Source organism: Pinus tabuliformis, chromosome 4_2 (assembly GCF_031772625.1).
Source record: "Pinus tabuliformis cultivar Carrire ecotype Pingquan chromosome 4_2, CPIR1, whole genome shotgun sequence".
Taxonomy (NCBI): Eukaryota; Viridiplantae; Streptophyta; class Pinopsida; order Pinales; family Pinaceae; genus Pinus; species Pinus tabuliformis.
The window spans coordinates 711,201,635-711,221,729 of NC_142304.1; the positions used below are offsets into that span (position 1 = coordinate 711,201,635).

The 20,095-nt window shown below is 35.4% G+C and overlaps 1 long non-coding RNA gene across 1 annotated transcript; it reads right to left on the bottom strand.

The window, feature by feature from the left end:
- Window positions 1-16,067: 16,067 nt before the first annotated feature.
- LOC149171475 (uncharacterized) lies at window positions 16,068-19,872 on the bottom strand. The gene is made up of 2 exons (XR_016259556.1): window positions 19,772-19,872; window positions 16,068-16,555 (listed from the first exon to the last, which is right to left on the bottom strand). It is a non-coding gene; the product is annotated as an uncharacterized LOC149171475 (long non-coding RNA).
- Window positions 19,873-20,095: the final 223 nt, after the last annotated feature.

Here is a 20,095-nt window from a genome sequence, read left to right on the forward strand (position 1 = left end):
GTGAGGGGCACTCTTGTAACCTAAGGGAAGGAAGAGGTGAGACAAGTGAACCATATCCTCAACCTTCTGAGAAGGAATCTCCTGCGACACCCATTGTGAGAAGAGAAACTGAAATTCCTGACTTGAGCAGTGTTGTGAGACTTGGTCAAGGCCTAGAACCCCGTCAGCATACCAATATTTTTTAGTTAGTACCTCCTGATTACAGGATTCCTAAAGGTTATTGGCATATCTTTGATCAAATGGAAAATCCGGTAACAGGGATGTAAACCTCGACCATAGAATATCCCATTGTTGATCTGCAAGCTAATGCACCAATGAAGGTTATCCCATTGCAAAACCCCCAAAATTTTCATGGTATGGCCTCTAAAGATCCCAATAATTTTTTGTTTGAATTCAATGTCTTATGTCAAGGATATGATTACACTACTGACCCCCAAAAATTAAAATTGTTTCCCTCTACTTTAAAGGGAGCAACATTACGATGGTTTATGGGATTGGGGGGTGATACTATCAATTCATGGGATTAAATGAAATAAGATTTCCTTACTAAGTACCAGGATTATTGTCGATCTAGAGATCTAAGAGAGGAAATATTTAAGATGACATCAAAAGAAGATGAAACCTTAGAAGAATATATTGAAATATTTCAATATAACTTACAAAGATCACCATATACCACTTTACCTAGGGATGTGTTGAAAACTACCTTAATTATAGGTATGAAAGATGAATGGATAAAAATGCTTAATTTAATGGGGCAGGGTGACATTTCTAAAAAATAATATGATGACATTGTAAAACTGTGTATCATATGTTCGTGTGGGAGTACACGGAGTGAGCATGGAACTCACAATCCTATCAGCAGATCTAACAAAGTTGCAAGAGGAGGAGTTACACAAGCAGAGATTGGTAATATTTTAGAAGATTTTAAAACTGATATCCTAAGTACACTGACAACACAGTTGGATGTTTACAAGTAAAACAGAAGCAGGCTGAAGTGGAGCATGCATTAGCCATTTTCTTCCCTCGTTGTCGGAAAAGCACAGTCATAAAGAATGCTCGTTGGATACAGTTGAGATATGTGTTATTTATATCAAATATCACTCAACCAACCATTGTCCTTCACTTCTCAAATTGAAATTTGTATTCAAGGAATCTTAGAAAGAACCAAAGCCAGCATATTTCGTGGCACAATAACAACAATGGCATAATCACCCATCAGGTATGATGCAATACCCTTGTATGTTTTTTTTCTAGACAATTTTCTCAACAACAATTTCCAGGATTAAATTGGTAGGGTCAGCAACATTCTAATACTTCCTGGCAGCCTTAGCCATACACTTCATCACCTTGGACAAACCAGTCATTCCCTGGTCCTTCTTGGCCAAATCAACAGTATCCCGCATCCTCATGGCATAATTCACCAAATAATCCATACCCTCTACAATGGGCAAATCAACCTACCTAGGGGCCAATGTGGTCCCAGAATTGGTAACACCCCACTAGACCGATAAATTAATCGATGGGAACGTTTCCTCAGTCACAAAATCAACCACCATTACAACCTCCACTTCAACTACACCTAAACGCTCCACCTCCACTATGTCCTCAACTACCTGCACAACTAAATCTGAACCTGAATAATAAGCCTGTGCAATTTTTAGAGATTTTGGAAACTTCGAGTCATTTTCCTCCCTCTTTGGAATGTAGTGAATTACGTCTAAGATTTGGGAGGACTATCTATCTGGAAGATCATTCAAAGAATCAAGAGTAATCAGAAAAGGAAAATCTTGCTAAGGATCAGCCTTTGGCAGAACATTATCCTTCTACCGTAATTATTACTGAAACATAATCGTCCAGTAAACCGATTAAATAGCAGGAATCTATTAAGATTATGGGTGTTGCTCCCCCATTCCCTAAGATATTATCCATAGTGAAATTACTTGTATATCCTGATTTTGATCTCATAAGGGAACTACAAAATTTATGTATCAAAATCCCTCTCCTACAGGCTATCAAAGAAATACCTATCTATGCTAAAACCATTAAAGATATGTGTGTTAAGAAGCCTGGAAGGAAACCAAAAGATTCTCCTACAATCCATGTTCTTGGGAAACTCTTTGATCTTATCCTAGGAAAATAGATACCTATCAAATATGACGATCCTAGAAACCCTGTAGTCACTGTCCAGATTTAGGGGCATAATTTCCCAAACACCTTAGTGGACTTAGGAGTTGCTATAAATATTATAACACTTGAAACTTGTGGCCTCCTTGGAATAACTAGATTTAAATTGACTCCAACCATGCTGGAACTAGTCGACAGATCCATAGTGAAACTAGAAGGAACCTTAGATGATATCATTATTTTTGTATACTCCTGGGAAGACCTAATGGAATTTTTGGTCCTTGGTCCTAAAAATAAGTTGGAGGGACACCCTATGATATTAGGCAGACCATTGCTTTCCACTGTAGACGCATGCATTGGGTGTCGAACCGGAAGTATGACAATCGCCAAAGGACCTGCTATCAATAATCTCATTCTATACCCACCCGCTAGACCCAACATGTCGACTGACAATTCTAAATGGTTCCCTCCCAAATATCAAGAAGGAAATTTACGTTCTCCCTTATATTTAAAAGACAGACTGAGGATGACATAATTAATGGGTCTATTAACCAACCTTCCACCATAGGAAATCCAACATGTCAGATGTTAAAAGTCGTGCTTGACAATGAAGCCCAAAGAAATCCGCTGGAATATTTGAGTGGTGAGCATATACCTACGACTACAATTCACAATAGCATCCCTATTGAAATTGAACCTAACAAGACCTTGAATATTAATGCTAGTCTTGATGACCTTCAACGTGAAAAGTTGATTCAAGTTCTTCATAAATATAAACAAGCTTTTGCTTGGGAATACTCTGATATGAAGGGAATCAATCCATAGTTTTGTACACACCATTTCTATTTTGAGAAATATGTCTGATCCATTCACCAACCCCAAAGAAGATTAAATCCACACCTTGGGGACATAGTGAAACAAGAGCTTCAAAAACTTTTTGATGTTAATTTTATATACCCTATTGTTGGGTCTCCAAAATGTCATCCACTTTTACCCACGTTTCCATCATTTTACCCTCATTCTGTAACTCTAGAGCCCCATAACCCTACATTAAGTAATCATTTTCATAATTGTATGGGTTTATCATCATTATTTTCCAAGTCATTGATTTTAAGTATTTTAAGAGAATTTGTGATTAAATATTAGGAAATTAACATGTTTTCATATATCTCTAAAAGTGTTTTGAGTTTTGTGATATTGTAGGCCTACTTGGATATCCTAGAAGGGTCCTATTTGGCCACCCAACCACAAATTCGAATTTCAAATTCCAACTCATGAGGATTTGTGGAATAATTGTAGAAGATGTGGATCATTAACTATGCACATTCAAAGGAGAAGAATCATGGATGAGAGGATTTTGAGAGGATTGGCATCTTACATTTTTAGGAGATTGGTTGTAACCACAAAAGATAAATGTGGATTTATGAGAGATATAAGGATCTATATTTATTGAATAGTTATCTTCAATTTTTGTATAAATGGGAGTGCACCCTTCATACAAAAGGTTGTTAGAGGTTAGAGGTTAGAGGTAGCTAGTGGCTAGTTGTTAGTTGGAGTTTCCAAGTTCCATCCAAGATGTGATTTGTAAAGTGAGGATAGAGAATTCTTGTAATATCTTGTAACTCAATTTATGAAATACATATTCCCAATTTGATCTCCAAGATGTGATAGTTGTTCAGTGTGCTTGCCGAGGAATGGAGGGCCCCCATCAACCACAGTTTGCACATCATTGTACATATTGGTAACATAGTATAGTTATGTTATTTCATTATTTTTGGCTAGTGTGATTTCATTTCAGCAGGTGTGAGTGTGATTTCAATTCAGCAAGTGTGATTTCATTTATGCAAGTGTGATTTTTATTTTCAAGCAAGTGTGATTTTTTTTTAAGCAAGTGTGATTTCAGTTTCTTTATATTTGGTTTGGTTTGGATTAGATTGATTTAACTTGTTTTGTAATTAGTTTTAATTGCATTAGATTAATCTATTCTAATAAATAACCACACATATAGTACAGGTATACCTCATCAGTCTACGAACCTCGAGTTGACAATTAATGACAGGGATTTAACTCACAATTAAATCACCCAACACTTATTTCTGACAGTCAGTGGGTTTCACCATCGGTGGTAGTCCCTAAAAAGAATGGAAAATGGATAATTTGCGTAGATTATAGAGAACTAAATAAAGCCACGCAGTAGGATCATTTTCCTCTTCCATTTGTAGACCAAGTCCTTGACACTCTTGCCGAAAAGAAATATTTTTCTTTCCTGGATGGATTTAGTGGGTATAATCAAATCTAGATTGCCCCTGAAAACTAAGATAAAACCATGTTTACCTGTCCATGGGGAACGGTTGCATATAGAGTCTTGCCATTTGGGTTGTGCAATGCATCAGCCGCTTTTCAAAGGGAAATTCTGAGCATTTTTTCTGATTTAATCAATGAATGGTTTGAACTATATACAAACAATTTCACCCCTTGCAGTAATGATTTTGACCCAGATTTACATTATCTCAAAAAGGTTCTTACAAAGTGTATAACTACCATACTATGCCTTAGTAATGTAAAATGCCACATTATGATGACAGAAAGTTTAGTCCTGAGACATTTTATCTTTGTTGCAGGTACTCAGGTAGACTCAACTAAGGTCGAGGTAATTCTTAAACTCCCTACCCCTCATACGCCGACAGAGGTACGTAGTTTCCTTGGTTATTCTAGTTACTATCTTCATTTCATAACACATTTTTCAAAAATCGTAACAGCACTATATGCATAAACAGGACATGTGGAATTTGAGTGGATTGATAAATGCGATATTGCTTTTGCAGATCAAAAAAAGTTGGTTTCAACAACTCCTATGTTGCAAGGACCAAATTGGAGTCTACCATTCCATATATCATTTGTAGGTTTTAACCATGGACAGAAATTAATTGCATACAAATTCTAAAAACAAAAAATAAACAATGGTGAGAGCATAAAACATAAAACAGATATACACAGAGATTTTCCCCTGGATCCCAAAACCAGGATTCCCATACTGATTTTTCATTATATTCCTTTCAATATTACAATACATATATATACATGTCGAAGCATCCATAAACCCCACATGCAGGGTGGGCAGTAAGGCCCCCTTTATGTTGTGTCGGGTGCTGTAGGGGGGCGATAGCCCCCCTGCACAGGGTCTGGGGCAGCGCCCCAGTAAATTTTTTTAGACCCTATATTAGGTGGGTGGACCTACCTATGATTTTGTGCATGGATTTCACACATGGTTTTGGGCATGATGGTTTTTTTTCCATGGTATTTTGCAGATCCAATTAAGGGAACTACAATTATGTTCTAATCCAGGGTTTATGGATGCTTCGGCATGTATATATATGCATGGTAACATTGAAAGGAATATAATGAAAAATCAATCTAGTTGTCACGGTTTAGGGATCCAGGGGAAAATCTTTGTGTATATATGTTTTATGTTTTATGCTCTTGCCATTGTTTATTTTCTATTTTTAGAATTCGTATGCAATTAATTTTTTTACAGGGTTGAAACCTGCATTTGGTATCAGAGCATAAATCACGAGTTCGATACACACCTAACTCACGTTGGGGGAGAGATTGTTGGAAATAGGATAAACCAACGCTCCCTATGTGTTTCGTGACATAGACTAACCGCCTCTCATGGATCCTTATCTCTGGTGATGCAATCATTGACTAACACCTGCGGTTTTGGTCTAACGACAATCGTGATTGCCAACATCATCAAATGCATCAAATACAATGATAGGAGAAGTTCTCATATAAGAAGAGGATAAGAAGCCATACACAATTTATTACATTAGCAAAAACCTCACACCTACAAAGTTAAACTATACTGTGACAAAAAAAGAGTTTATGGTTTTCGTTTACACTATAAATAAATTTTGTCATTATATAACAGGATATCCAGTTTTTTCTGTACACTGATCATCCTGCTATTCGTTATTTAGCTAACAAACTCATTACCAATGGAAAAGTAACTTGTTGGTTACTGTTATTGTAGGAGTTCGACATTACTATAAAAGACCAGCCAAGAAAAGAGAACCTTGTCAAAAATTTCTTGTCACGAATTTCCTCTATGGTCGACCCTCTACCAATGGAAGACCAATTCCTGAATGAACATTTGTTTGTTGTGACTGTTAAGACGTCGTGGTATGTTGATGCTGCAAATTACCAAGCAGTCAAAAATTGTCATCGCACTTGTCATCCCGAGAAAAGAAGCTTATCATCCAACACATCGCACATTTTTCATGGATGGATGGTTACCTCTTCCACACAAGGGATGATATTCAAATCCACAGATGCATTAGAGAAGACAAAATTTATGATATCCTCAGGGCTTGTCACAATGAACCCTGTGGAGGTCATTTTTCCGATCGAAGGACTAGACATAAGGTATTACAGATGGGCTATTTCTGGCCCACGATATTTAAATATGCAAAGAAATATGTCCAGAGCTGCGACAATTGCCAAAGAATGGGTCATCCCATTCAGGCTGACGAAATGCCCCTTCAACCACAGATTGTATTGGAACCATTTGAAAGATGGGCAATGGACTTTGTAGGTCCCTTTAATCCACCTTCAAATCAGAAGACATATATCTTAGTTTGTACAAACTATGTAACCAAATGGGTGGAAGCGGTAGCACTCTCAAGGGCCACGAAAGAAGCAGTTATTAATTTTATATTCGAACTGTTTGTTCGATATGGGTTACCTCGAGATCTTATAACTGATGGGGGATAATAGTTCACTACTCATAAAATTTCAGCCACATTGCAAAAATACCATATCAAACACAGAGTTACCTCTCCTTACCACCCGCAAGCAAATAGGCAGGTGGAAAGTACAAACAAGATCTTAGAGACAAATTGAACTAAAATAGTATATGTAAATGGCCAAGGTTCCTGAAGCCTTATGGGCCTATCAGATAACTTGGAACAACATTATTGGCTATTCACCTTATCAACTTTTCTTTGGTAAGGAACATATATTTATGATTGAATTTGAATTTAAGACTCTCAAAGGAACATATATTTATGATCGAATTTGAATTTAAGACTCTCAGAACTACTAAGGAAGTTGGATTGGATCTTACAGAAGGACAAAAACAACGCTTACAACAACTTAACGAAATGGATGAAATGTGCCTTCTTACCTTACAACACACAACCGTAGTTCAACAACATAGGGCTAAATGGAATGATTAAAAAGAAAACCTTTCAAAAAGGGGATTGGGCATTGTTGTATGACTCCATATTCCAAGACTTTCCAGGTAAACTCCAAACAAGATGGTTGGTCACTTACGAAGTTACTGAAGTTTATGACAATGGAACAGTGTGCCTCACTATGATTGATAATTCTGGCATTTCTTTCCTTGCCAATGGGCATCGACTTCGTCTGTATCACCAACCACTTACACGAGAATCTTTTCTTCATGAAATTGATAATGACGCAAATTTGCAGGTTGTAGCTGATCAGGGAAATGTCCCCGTAATCACAACCAAGTAAACTTCTTTTCGAAATCTCTTTAGTTTGTACATAATGTAAATAATTTTATTTTTTTATGATATGTACATTTTTTTCACTTTGGTAAAACATCACGAATATCCTAATCATAGTTTTTGTTTCCTTAGTCACAATTGTTGTTTCCTCAGTCACAGTTGTTGTTTCCTTAGTCACAATTACGATTTCCTTAATCAGAGTTGTTTTTTCCTTAATCACAGTTGTTGTTTCCTTAGTACCAGTGGTTGTTTCCTTAATCACAGTTGTTGTTTCCTTGGTCATAGCACCAGTCATCATAATTTTTGTTTCCTTAACCACAACTGTCGTTTCCTTATATGCGACTACTATTTCCCTAGCTTGTTAATACTTCTATTTCTTTAGGGTAAGGAATATTTTAAGCCCCCTTTCGATATGATGATTGGATAACTAATTTGCCTAATGATTATCATAGGAGAATAATTTATAAGAAATCATTATCAAAATTCTAAACTTCCTAAATCTTTAACTCCCTTGATCTTGTAAGAAATATATAAAAATACTCATGATGCATTCCTTCCATCACCACTTAAGGAGCTTTCTTTCACTCCAATTTTTAATGATTCTACGATATTTTTGAAAAATAAGCTTTGGAGACAAAATTAGCAAGCTAAAAAGTAATTATTATAATACTTTTTACACTATCCCTAACTCTTAAGGAGTTGATATGCCACCCCATTCACTAAGGAATATTTTATGATTAACAAAACCATAACAAAGTAAAGTGAAAATCTAACACAGGATAGGAGGTTTCATCATGAGCTAGCCTACCATATTCATAGGATATAGTGGAGTGACATTACCACTTCTGGTCACCAAGCCAGGGTAATGGCCTTTGGTATTCAGGTCAAAGGACAAGAGGTCTCATTACGAGTTGGATTGTTCACTGTATTATCTCTGGTGAATGGCATTGTTATTAACCAGTTATCACGCAAGAACAATGGCCTTCTGTAAATGCTTCAAAAAAAAAGTTACGAATCTTTTCTCGTAAATGGGACACTGGCATCTCAATGGGTTGGAAAGGAAACCCTGTCGAGGCTATGGACGTCTGCTGGAAGTAGAGGATATTCCTGCATATTAAAGTAAATTTAAATATTACAATTTAAGTTGGTTATTTTGTCTCCTCAAAATTAATAAAGGAAAGATCGTTAGATTTATTTTGGAATTTTATAAAACCCTCCAAGAAACTGGTGATCTTGGTTTTCCATGAGCAATTCATTATAATTTTGCATATGAGGGTTATATTTTTTTCGTAAATTCAGTATTCTTACCCATTTCTTTCATTTTTTTCTCTAACAATACTCTTTACGTGCATATTGTTTCCATCTATTTATCGTTCTTCGAAATCTCTGCTTGTCTTTATTTCACTCTCACACTCTGCGTATTATAATAATCAACATCATCATTACACCTAATGATTAATAAATAGTTTAATTATTATCTCGTGTGTCATAGATACCCCTCATCCTCTATTTTTTCTTCGACGGTTGCCCTATCACGCTTAATTAATATCACCTTATCTTTTAATCATGTCAAATCTTACAACCTATCAAAACACTGATTAGCGGTTGCAGTTGACCTTAAAACATATTGGGGGGGCAAGACAGTGCTGATACATGATTTGTTATTTGAATTTTTTTAAATATCATTTCATGTCATGGTCATTGAGGCCCTATAATCTGTGCAGAATTACTAGTAGTGTATATTTAAAATTCTGTTGTTTCTAGCTGCAAATTGCTTCATGTTGAATAGTCAACAATAGGCGGCCATTCAATACATTACGAACCTACTCAATTATAGGCTTGGAATAGACGCACAGCATTTTGGTCCAAGTGGGATGATTAGAATACTTCGGACGACTACAAGGCTTTGATAACGAAGTAGCACTAGAATTAAAAAAGTACTTCGAAAATGCCATATCAATGGTAAGAAACACACAGATACAGGTGAGTGAAGGCACAATAGTACAAGTTACAGGTCTTTCGACAGAGGGAGAAAAATGTTATGAGATACACACTTCACTCTAGAACGCAACCCTCTTGTTTTTGAACTGCAGTGAAGAATTGGTCAGGTTAGGAAAGGGGTGTAACCTCAATTCATTACCAGAGCCATGGAAAGAAGTAGCAGGTATCGTCCAGCGTTATATTACCTATGATGGAAGGTATGATGTGGTGATGGGACATCATCTTAAATTAATGACATCTCTAAAGTGAAATGTAACTCTAAACCTTCTCTATTTTCTCAATCCGTTGTTGCATGAAACAATTGCTATGCTAAGAAGATCCAAATACCAAGTATCGGTCGTTAGTCATCACGAGATTATCAAAGTATTAATTGTAAGAAGTATGAATCAAGCACAACAGACCTAGGAAAGTTCCTAGGAAACCCTGACGCTGACCTAAGCATTCCCTTGGAAAATGAAACAATCATTGAAACATCTGGAAACACTTCAGTTAATAGTGAGAAGCTAGAAAAGACAATGAGGATAATTCGAATGACATTTTGGCGACAGAAGATACCCCACAACAAACTGCACAAACTTTAAATCCTAAAAAACTCAGTAAAGAGGACAAAAGAATGGTGTATTTTCTAGCTTCGCTACCCAAGAAAAGAAGAAGGTCAACTAGGTTAATCAAGTTACAACAAGGTTAGAGTTCTTTAGATCCGCTTGAGCAATCACTAGAAGAAAAATTAACTCGAGAATTCTCCAATGCAGAGGGGACACAGTAGGAAACCCTTGAATAAAATACGGCTCAAGACTTATTAGCCCAGGAATAGACAGAGCAAGAAATGGAAGTAGCTCAAGCATTAGAAGGGTTAGAGAACTTATTGGGAACTGTGAATTTAGGAGAAGCAATGACTACTCCAATAGAAGAATCTGTAGCTCATCCTGAAAACCCTTTTGACTAGGAGACTTCACCTGATTTTCCAGTTGCAACTTCTCCCACCAATTCTTCAGTTACTCTCATTATGGAATCATTTGGTGTCCCTAAGGTTGTTCCCTTCCAAGATAATTATGAAGACGTTGTTGCTATTATATTGGATCCCTCCTCTCCGGAAGAGATAGCTCCACAGTTTCCCCTTGAATATTTGATTGGTGAAGGTCGAGATGGAGGTATTGATTTTCTAGTTGAACCTCGGGTTGATATTCCTGTCATTGACTTCCTAAAATATGTAGTTGTACCAACGGAAGTCGATAATTCATTCACTGATCCTATGACAGTTGAACCTCGGGAGATTACCATTGAAAAGCCCGGGGTGATAGTTGTTGTTTCCTCTCCTTTTGCCCCAACAGCTTTGGCCAAAACCTTTTGTTCAAAAGACTATAAGTACCAAAGTTGTGAGGAACATAGAAAAAGGTAAACTCCATGAAGAAGTTAATATATTAAAAGAAGAAAATAAGAAATTGCAAAGGAAGGCACGACGACTAAAAAAAGGGATGTTGGGTAGTAATCAGTCTTATAAAGATCATGTGAAGAAGGTTAGAAACTGAAACCTCAGTTTCAGTTTCTAAGAGACTGAAACCTAGACCGACCTCACACATGTCTCCATTGAAGCAAGTGTCCAGACAGATCCTACCCTTGTTTCTACTGAAGTAGGAACTCAGACTAATTCTGAGATACAAATGATTGATGTTCCTTCTATTCTCGTCGAAGTAGAAACTCAAACAGATCCACCATTTGTCCTTATTGACAGAGGAGTACAAACAGAGGATGTACCTCTTTATACTCCCTTAATTGTAGAGGCTACCATTAAGGTCTTGCATAAAACTATGGAAAGACAATAGGAGACTATAGCAAGATACCAAAGAGAAGTGGTGCCTTAGAAGGAACATCAGGAATTGCTTCAATGATTCAGGGCACTGACAACAATAGAAGATGAGACTTATGTGCAACTTAGAGCATCTGAAAATAAAATACAAAATTTAAAGGATCACATTAATAAGGCTACAGAGAAAACAAAGGAAATCTGCTCCATTTATTTAGATGCCTTGGCATGTAGGTCCCCAGCCCAGAATTATGCCTTGTATTTACTTGAGCGATATTTGTTGCTCAAAATTAAAGCTATACAGTCTGGGAAACCATATGAGTTTAAAAATGTACTGGATTTTATCACTACTTTCCATAGACATGATGAGCACACAAAGTACCTTCTGTGTGAACTATATATGCATAATTTCTTTTTGGAAGAACATGTGGAGGAGAATCTTGTTCCATTTATTGGGGACATTCAGTTCTAGGCCTTCATATCATTTTCCAGGAATCAGGTGAAATGGGAAAAATTTTATCACACCTTCTAGAGGATAAATTTTATCACACCTTTTGATCTTTGGGTCAAAGGAGAACCTCAAAACCCTTTTCGCACACTTATTTGTTATGGTATATTCATAGAAAAACCTGGTGTTGTTTCTACACTTGCACTAATTCATAATGATGTCTTACATTCATGATTAGAATACTTGGGAAATATCAAAGACAAGGCTCTTCGTGGAGCCAAAGTGAGATGGCAAGCATTGTCTAATGAAATAAAAAATAGAGAACCCTTTGGCTTCTGTAATTTTCAGTATGCCATGACTAGAGTACAAGACTATGTCCACCTGGTATTGGAAAAATGTATCAATTGGATATAATGTAGGTATATATGTCCCATTATCTTGTGCCCTCTGTCTTTTTATAAATCTAACTATGATTTATCAAAGGCAGGTAAGTATGTGGCCTTTCAAGAATTTAGAAGTAGGAATGGATTCAGACATAGAGGAGAAGAATCTTATGAAGCTTACTCCTTAACTGCCTTGCATATTAATCATTTGTTTGCATGAGGTCATGCAAAAAGGTCAGTTGGGGGGTGATGTTGGGCCCCATAATTGTTATAATTTCCTTACCTTATTTCTTAGTTTTTATATTATTTTCTTAAGTCTTTATTGCATTTAGGACATGACAATCCATTTAATATGGATTCTATAAGCATTTAATGTATTCTTATTATTGTATTGCCTTTATGAACTGATCTGATCACGAAAGAATTATTCACTCACGGTTGGATCCTTATTTTGGATAGGAATCTATCGATGAGCTGGCACTTGATGTTGTTCCTTGGATTGATCATAGAAGATCAGATAGCTTGATGTTATTGATCCTTGTTTGGAGTAAATCAGTTAAGGACAAGCTTCTGGCTTGGTCATCTAGACATATTAAGACTTCTTGTAACTTAAAATGAGCATCCTAAGAATCTTCAGATTCTCAAGATTGCTCTTTATCAAAAATAGATTTACTATTCTTATCTTCTACCAACATAGTATAAAGACTAGGAATTGAGCCTCGAGAGAGGTTGTTCAATTATAATAGTGTTGACATAAGTTGTGAATTTGAGAAGACACCAGTTGTAATAGATCCTCTGTAATTTAATGAAAGCGCTTATTAACCAAATTTAATCTGTTGTGTTGATTTCTTTTATAAGGTAGTTCGATTCCGGTGATTTGGGCTTGATCCTAGAAGCAACGTTGTCTTTACCTATATATTAAATTTGTGCTCAGTTCTTCTGTCCTAGTCATTTATTTACTTAATCACTTTCAATTTATAGTTGCTCCCTCGTTAAATTGCATGTTCTATTTTAAAGAGAATTTATAGTGGTTGTTACGGAGTAGATTTTCTTTAGCTAATTCATTGAGATTGTCGTAGCTTATTGTTGTTTCTTGTAGATTGTCATAGGATCATTATTTTGCGTGACTCAACTGCTTTTTGATAATATAATTTTGTAGTGTTCTTTTGTTTTGTAGTTGTTGTTCCTTAGGTGACAATTTGATGCTTGATAGTTTTCCTTTGTTGTTTCCTGCATAAAGTATTTAGGATTTGACGTTTTGAATGGGTCGATTTAGTTAGAAATTGTGTGTTACCGGGTGCAAGCCCCAGAAGTGATGATTGATGCTATGTGATTCGTTCTCCACATTTCACTAGTTTCAATCCCACTTCTTCACCCCTGTGAGCATCACCCGATGCAATGAGTGCTAAGTGAACTATTCAAAAATCATGAGAAATTAGTCAGTTACGACTACCTCTCATGGAAATGGTCATACGTTTGAATGACTTACTTAACGCAGTTGAATCCCAAAAATGATATCTAATATAATGCACTGCGTAAATCCCCCATACTTAAATTCAAAAAGAGTCAAGGGATCTCTACTTGAATGGTTCATGAGGCACAATACTTGCTAAGGTTTTGCAAATGGGGTAGCAAGCTAAGTGGGCTTGATTGTGGAAAAACTCCACAGTTAAGCGCGCTTGAGCCAGAGGAGTTCTGGGATGGGTGACCTCCTGGGAAGTCCTGGTTACCGGGTGCAAGCCCCAGAAGTGATGATTGATGCTATGTGATTCGTTCTCCACATTTCACTAGTTTCAATCCCACTTCTTCACCCCTGTGAGCATCACCCGATGCAATGAGTGCTAAGTGAACTATTCAAAAATCATGAGAAATTAGTCAGTTACGACTACCTCTCATGGAAATGGTCATACGTTTGAATGACTTACTTAACGCAGTTGAATCCCAAAAATGATATCTAATATAATGCACTGCGTAAATCCCCCATACTTAAATTGTGTAATTAGTTGGTTCCTTCATCATTTCGGTTTTAATTTCCATTAGGATAGTGGTAATTAGTCATATCGGCATTTCTCTTGGATAAATTGTGCGGATAACCTTGAAACAAAAAGACGAGACCTCGGGTTGACAATTTAATGTGCAGTGGTTAGTTCGTCCTTCAAGAACAGTTAATTGGCCCAACAATTGGTAGCACCTAGGCATATGTGCAAGGAGCGACCACAAGTTATGGTTACCCTACAATCCACTGACTTATAGTGACTAAGTTGTGAGTTCGAGTCCTATGATGAAAGAGAGTTATATATAAGTCTTAGGCTATGGATCTAGTTTGAAACAAACCTAGAGAAGCTCGTAATTGGCAAAAAACCAATTAGAAATAAATGAAAACAAATAAAAACAATGTTTTCCCCTTCCAAAAAGGAAGTTTAGATCACAAAATGGATCTAATCATATAAAAAATAATATGATCTCACAAACATCAAAAATGTGAAGAGGGAGACCAAAATGACATTAAGATACAATAACAATACAGTTCACAAGTATACCTTCCAGTGTCGAATCCTCCTCTAATACCTTGCTAATTCACCTTGCTTGTCTCACACATAAACTGAGCTCATTCATGCAACGAGGGCCTAGTCTAGTGGTATTTCTACAACATAAGGTTCTTTCATTATATTCTCCTCTTCTCCACCCCTGAGAGAGTCTCATTATAAAGACCTTTCCTAGATTTGGAAGGATAAAATGGGACACTTAGGGCCATGAGAAGTTAGGAAACTTCCATAATTATTGACCTTGAACCAACTCATTCCAATCAAGGTCGAGTTGATCCTCCTGGGAAGGAAATTCTCTAAAAACTCTAAGCTCCATCTCTCCCAAGCTTAAGGCAAGTTGTATATCATTGAAATGTTGTATACTAGAAAGGGAGAAGCAATATACAAGGAGGTAGGTGACATGGAGCATGGGAGCATTGAACTACCTAATTAGCAATTCAAGGGTGAATGAAAGGTGCATTCACATGAACAATTAAAGATAGTTGAGCTAAGGTTATGTTGATGGCCAAAAATGACCTCATCAACATTTTGAGAGACCACCCGGTCAGAGTCCCAAATCAGACCCTTTTCTATTTGTGCTCGTGATTCTGACTGGTTCTAATGGGTCTAATTACCCCTTCACCGTTTCCACTGACTTGTGATATTCCTAATTACTTATCAACATAAAGAGAAATGTAAGATTTATTCTCTTGTTGCTAGCTTGCAAGAAAGTAACCCTTAAGCTGACACAAGGGCTCAACCAAGCCACACTAACACTTTCTCCTACGTAAGGAGACTTCTAAAATGTTTCTTAAATATAAATGCAAATTAATCTAGGATGCAAGTAATAAAATAAAACTGATCTATCCTATCTCGATTAGGACAAGGTATAGAACTCATCCAAATCAAGAGCAAAATGATTTAACTGAATGAGGATTTAACATGCGTTGTATGATTAATACAAAATTATTGAAGAAGTCCTAACATCTTATATTTTAACTGTTATGCATGCTCTGTTTTGGACATTTACAACAATGAAAGATGGGCCATCAAAATGCAAAAATAGTTCATATAATCTAATGACGATTAAATCAAATTTAAATGACAAATTTATGTATAAATAGTTACCCATCAATATGATTAAAGCATAAGAGCAAGTTGGGAAATTCAATAACATATCAATACAATTAGAAGATCAGATAGTTGATCTAATAAACAACCATTCTCATATTTAACAAAAGTGAAAAATATGACAATTGTAACAAATCTACCATTAAAAAGAACATAATTTGCATCATCAAATAAAAGTACTTGAATACAAATTAATGAACTTGATTTCCTTACTCTATTTCTTAATGGATCTCTTCAACAATATTCTCAAGACTAAGAGTCTAGCGATTGAAGAAAAGAGCTACAATAGCGCAAGCTGTCTCAAATACAAAGATAAAATCTTGAAAATTAAACCCTCAACGCTAAGATCTGAGTATTCCTCTCTACCTACAACAAGAATTCTCCTCACATAAGTGCAAAGAACCTCTAATATGTAGAAAAGAGGAACCCCTTCCTCATTCTCAAAATTGATATTTATAAATTACAAAAAAGAATCTCCAAAAAGGAGAGTTGTTGAAAGCACTTCAGATCCATCAATTTTGAAACTACAAATCTTCTTTTTACTTCTGTGTTGGATTAATCATATTGCTCAAAATCTTCTTTGTCTCCTTCCTCCAATCAACTCCCTACAAAACAATCCAAATTGAAATTGAAAACCAATTAAAATTGTACATCAAAATTATCAACATAGATCCGTCTTAAGCACAGATCTAACATGAGCCTAGAGGGATCAAATTTCTTCAGGTGCAAACTTATTTTAGAGTGCAAAAAACAATGTGTAATTCTTCATTATTTAAATTGTATTTTTGAAACAACTAATTAAACATGCATAACCTATTATTTTTTCTTTTATATTATAGTCGACGTTTATTTTCTATTTAGAAAATATTTATTTTTATTTTAAGAGGGACACGTGTCAACTCCAAGTGGAGCACGGATATACACATCGCCTTCACACTGGGTTGTAGAATGAGCCTCTTGGCTCAAAAATACAAAATTGTGTAAATTAATTTCTCAAACTAAAATATGATCAAGTTGTTGGAAGAATCACCGCACCTCTATAGAATCAGTAATTTCCACCCTGGGGATCCTAGTTACTGGATTGTAATGTTTACCAACACCTGCGGGTTTTGGTGTAACGGCAAACCTCCACATGGTATCAGAGCTTGGATCCAGGTTTGATTCGCCCAAGTTGCGTTTGAGGGGGGGTGTTGGAAGAATCACCGCACCTCTATAGAATCAGTAATTTCCACCCTGGGGATCCTAGTTACTGGCTTGTAATGTTTACCAACACCTGCGGGTTTTGGTGTAACGGCAAACCTCCACACAAGTAAATTAAATGAAAAGAAAATTATGCTTCTCATTGATCTCTGTGAAGGTTTCTTTGACCCAAGAAGACAGTCTTTGAATGAATTTGCAACAACAAGACTTTTGGCCCATGAAATTCTAAAAACAAAATTTAGAAAATTGGTTTTTTGTTGCAAATTTGGAGCTCTGACTTCTGCTAAATTTTAAGCATAGTAATATTCATATTTGCTTGATTTAATGCCTCTAGATTATTTTCTACGATTTTAGCTTTTCCAACAAGCCATGCTAAACCTCATTTTGCTAAATAAAACTTATGATAGAACCTTCCAAAAATTAAATTCCAAAATAAACAAAATATTAAAAAATACACAACTTGAGCAAAAAAATCTAAACAATTATATTAAAATTTTATATTAAACAATAAATATTTTATAAATTTTATAAATTTAAAATTTAAAAATACATTTAATATAATTATATTATATTAAAAATAAAATAATATAACATTTATAAAACAATAAAATATAATACAATAAAATAAACAATGGCTATATAGTAGCTAGTCCCTGCTGCTTAGTTTATATATAGTTTAATTAAACCAAAAAATAATAAATACAAAAATTTCATCGCAAAAATAAAATAACTAATAAAATATTGTATTCCTGAATGTCATCATAAAAAATTATGAAATATAATTAGCTAATATTTTTTTATATTAACATATATATGCTTTAATATATGCGTTTTTTCTTTTATATTTGTGTTTAATTATATGTGTGTGTATGTGTGTTTTTAATATAACAAGGGCTAGATACTAGGTAGTACCCTACGCTTAGCTTAAATATAACTTAATTAAACAAAAAAATAACTAAGATAAAAATTTCATCACAAAAATAAAACAATTAATAAAATATTGTATTGTTGAATGCTATCATCATAAATTAAGAAATATCATTAACTAATATTGTTTATATTAACATACATATATCTATGTGTGTGTTTTATATATATATATAATTGTTCATAATTAAATCTATTAAAATATGTTTTTAATATAATAACAAGTCATTTTAAATTGAAAAAATTAGAATCCATGCTAAAAACCAAAAAAAAAATAGTAACTAATACAAATGGAAGTTACTAAACAACCCATAATAAGACCTCAACCAATCACCTTACAAATAAATAAATTTAAATAATAATAAAAAATAACAAAATTGAATTCCTAATGTGAAACTATGCATAAGCTTCATAATTTTTTGCTCAAAGAGAAAACTAATACGCAGTCAAAGGCAAAACTGAGTACGTTATACCATTTCTGGAATAATAAGTCATCCTAAATTAAAAACATGGAAAAAAAACTATAATAAATAAATTTAAATAATAATAATAAATGATTTCCTAATGTTAAACTATAGATAAAACGACATTTTTTTGGTAAAAGACAAACTAATAGGTAAGCCCCGAAACTAAATGCGTTATACCATTCCTGCTACAATTGTTTTAATTAAAATTTTGTTTATACACATCTTTTTTATTAAAATTTTGTTTTCTGCGCCTCAAAAGTCGATTGTTATCTTGATACACCCCTGATTCACTTTTTAGAACTCTAACTGAGATATCCACGAGACTTTTGAACAAACTTGCAAACCTTCATCTCGTGGTTCATATTTCTAATTTACAGAATAGATCGAGTCTGTCCGTACCCAGAATAAGACTAGAATCATATTGATAACTAAGCTTAATTTGGATTGGAAAGCAAAACTATGAAATGTCTGTCAAATGTTGAATCTATTCAATTTTATCCCTAATTCCATCCACTGGCAACAATTTTTCTCACAGCCAAAAGCCCTGTTCATCCAGGTCTATGTAGCTCCAGACAGATAAATTTCGGCAATGGTAACTGTAATCGAAGTCAGGCTCATAATCGGTGAGGTCCTTGTAATGCTTGGGATTTTGATCTTAGGTTTTTATGACAGTTGGGTTCTTAACATAGCTTAGGGTTTGGTGGCGGCCATGTTGATAATCCCGTGAAGTTGCGACTGGGATTTCCTGTCGATGGGAAGTTTCATCGAGACGATTGTAACGGGCATGGCCACCTTTCAATGACCTGATGTTTTGAGTTAGATATGGGTTGGGGTTTCCAGAAATATGCATGCTCACGAGGCATGGAAATTGACATTGGGTTTTTGCTGTTCATATTTTCTGACAGCTCAGAATTTCCAGTTTAGGGGTTGTTGGGCCTAGGGTTTTGTGGATATTAGTTAGCTCTTGACGTTGCAGTTAGGTTTTACAGTTGATGGAAAGTTTCGCATATATGGACCAGGGAAACAGTCATGACCTCCTTCCAAACGTGGTTACAGCTGAAAACAACAAACGTTCTAAAAAAGTAAAATACAATCACGAAAGCTTCAAGAATGGTGCCATACATGATCTTTTAGATTCATATGGCGTCATAAATCGCAACGATAGAATGAAAAATGCAAAAATCCCAACTCAGTGCAAGAGAAAAATTGAGAAACATCATTTTGAACCTGTGGCGAGTTGCAGTAACAGCGGAAGTTGCTCCGACTGTCCATCCCTGTGTAAAGCTGGAATTCCCAGTGGCATGGATGCAGGGTGCCAATGGGTAGACCTTCATATTTGAATATATATATATATAATTCATATTCATGTATATATAGGTATATATACAGTTTGAGTAGGCTTAATGGTTAAGCGCATGTGTTTCCTCCTAAGAGGTCACAAGTTCAAAACCAGAGAGGGTAGAGTATGTATGCCTTTGTAGACTTGGCAGTCAAATCGCTACGTGGAGGTGGGTCCCTTGTCCCACAAACAAGGGGGTCTCATACACCAAT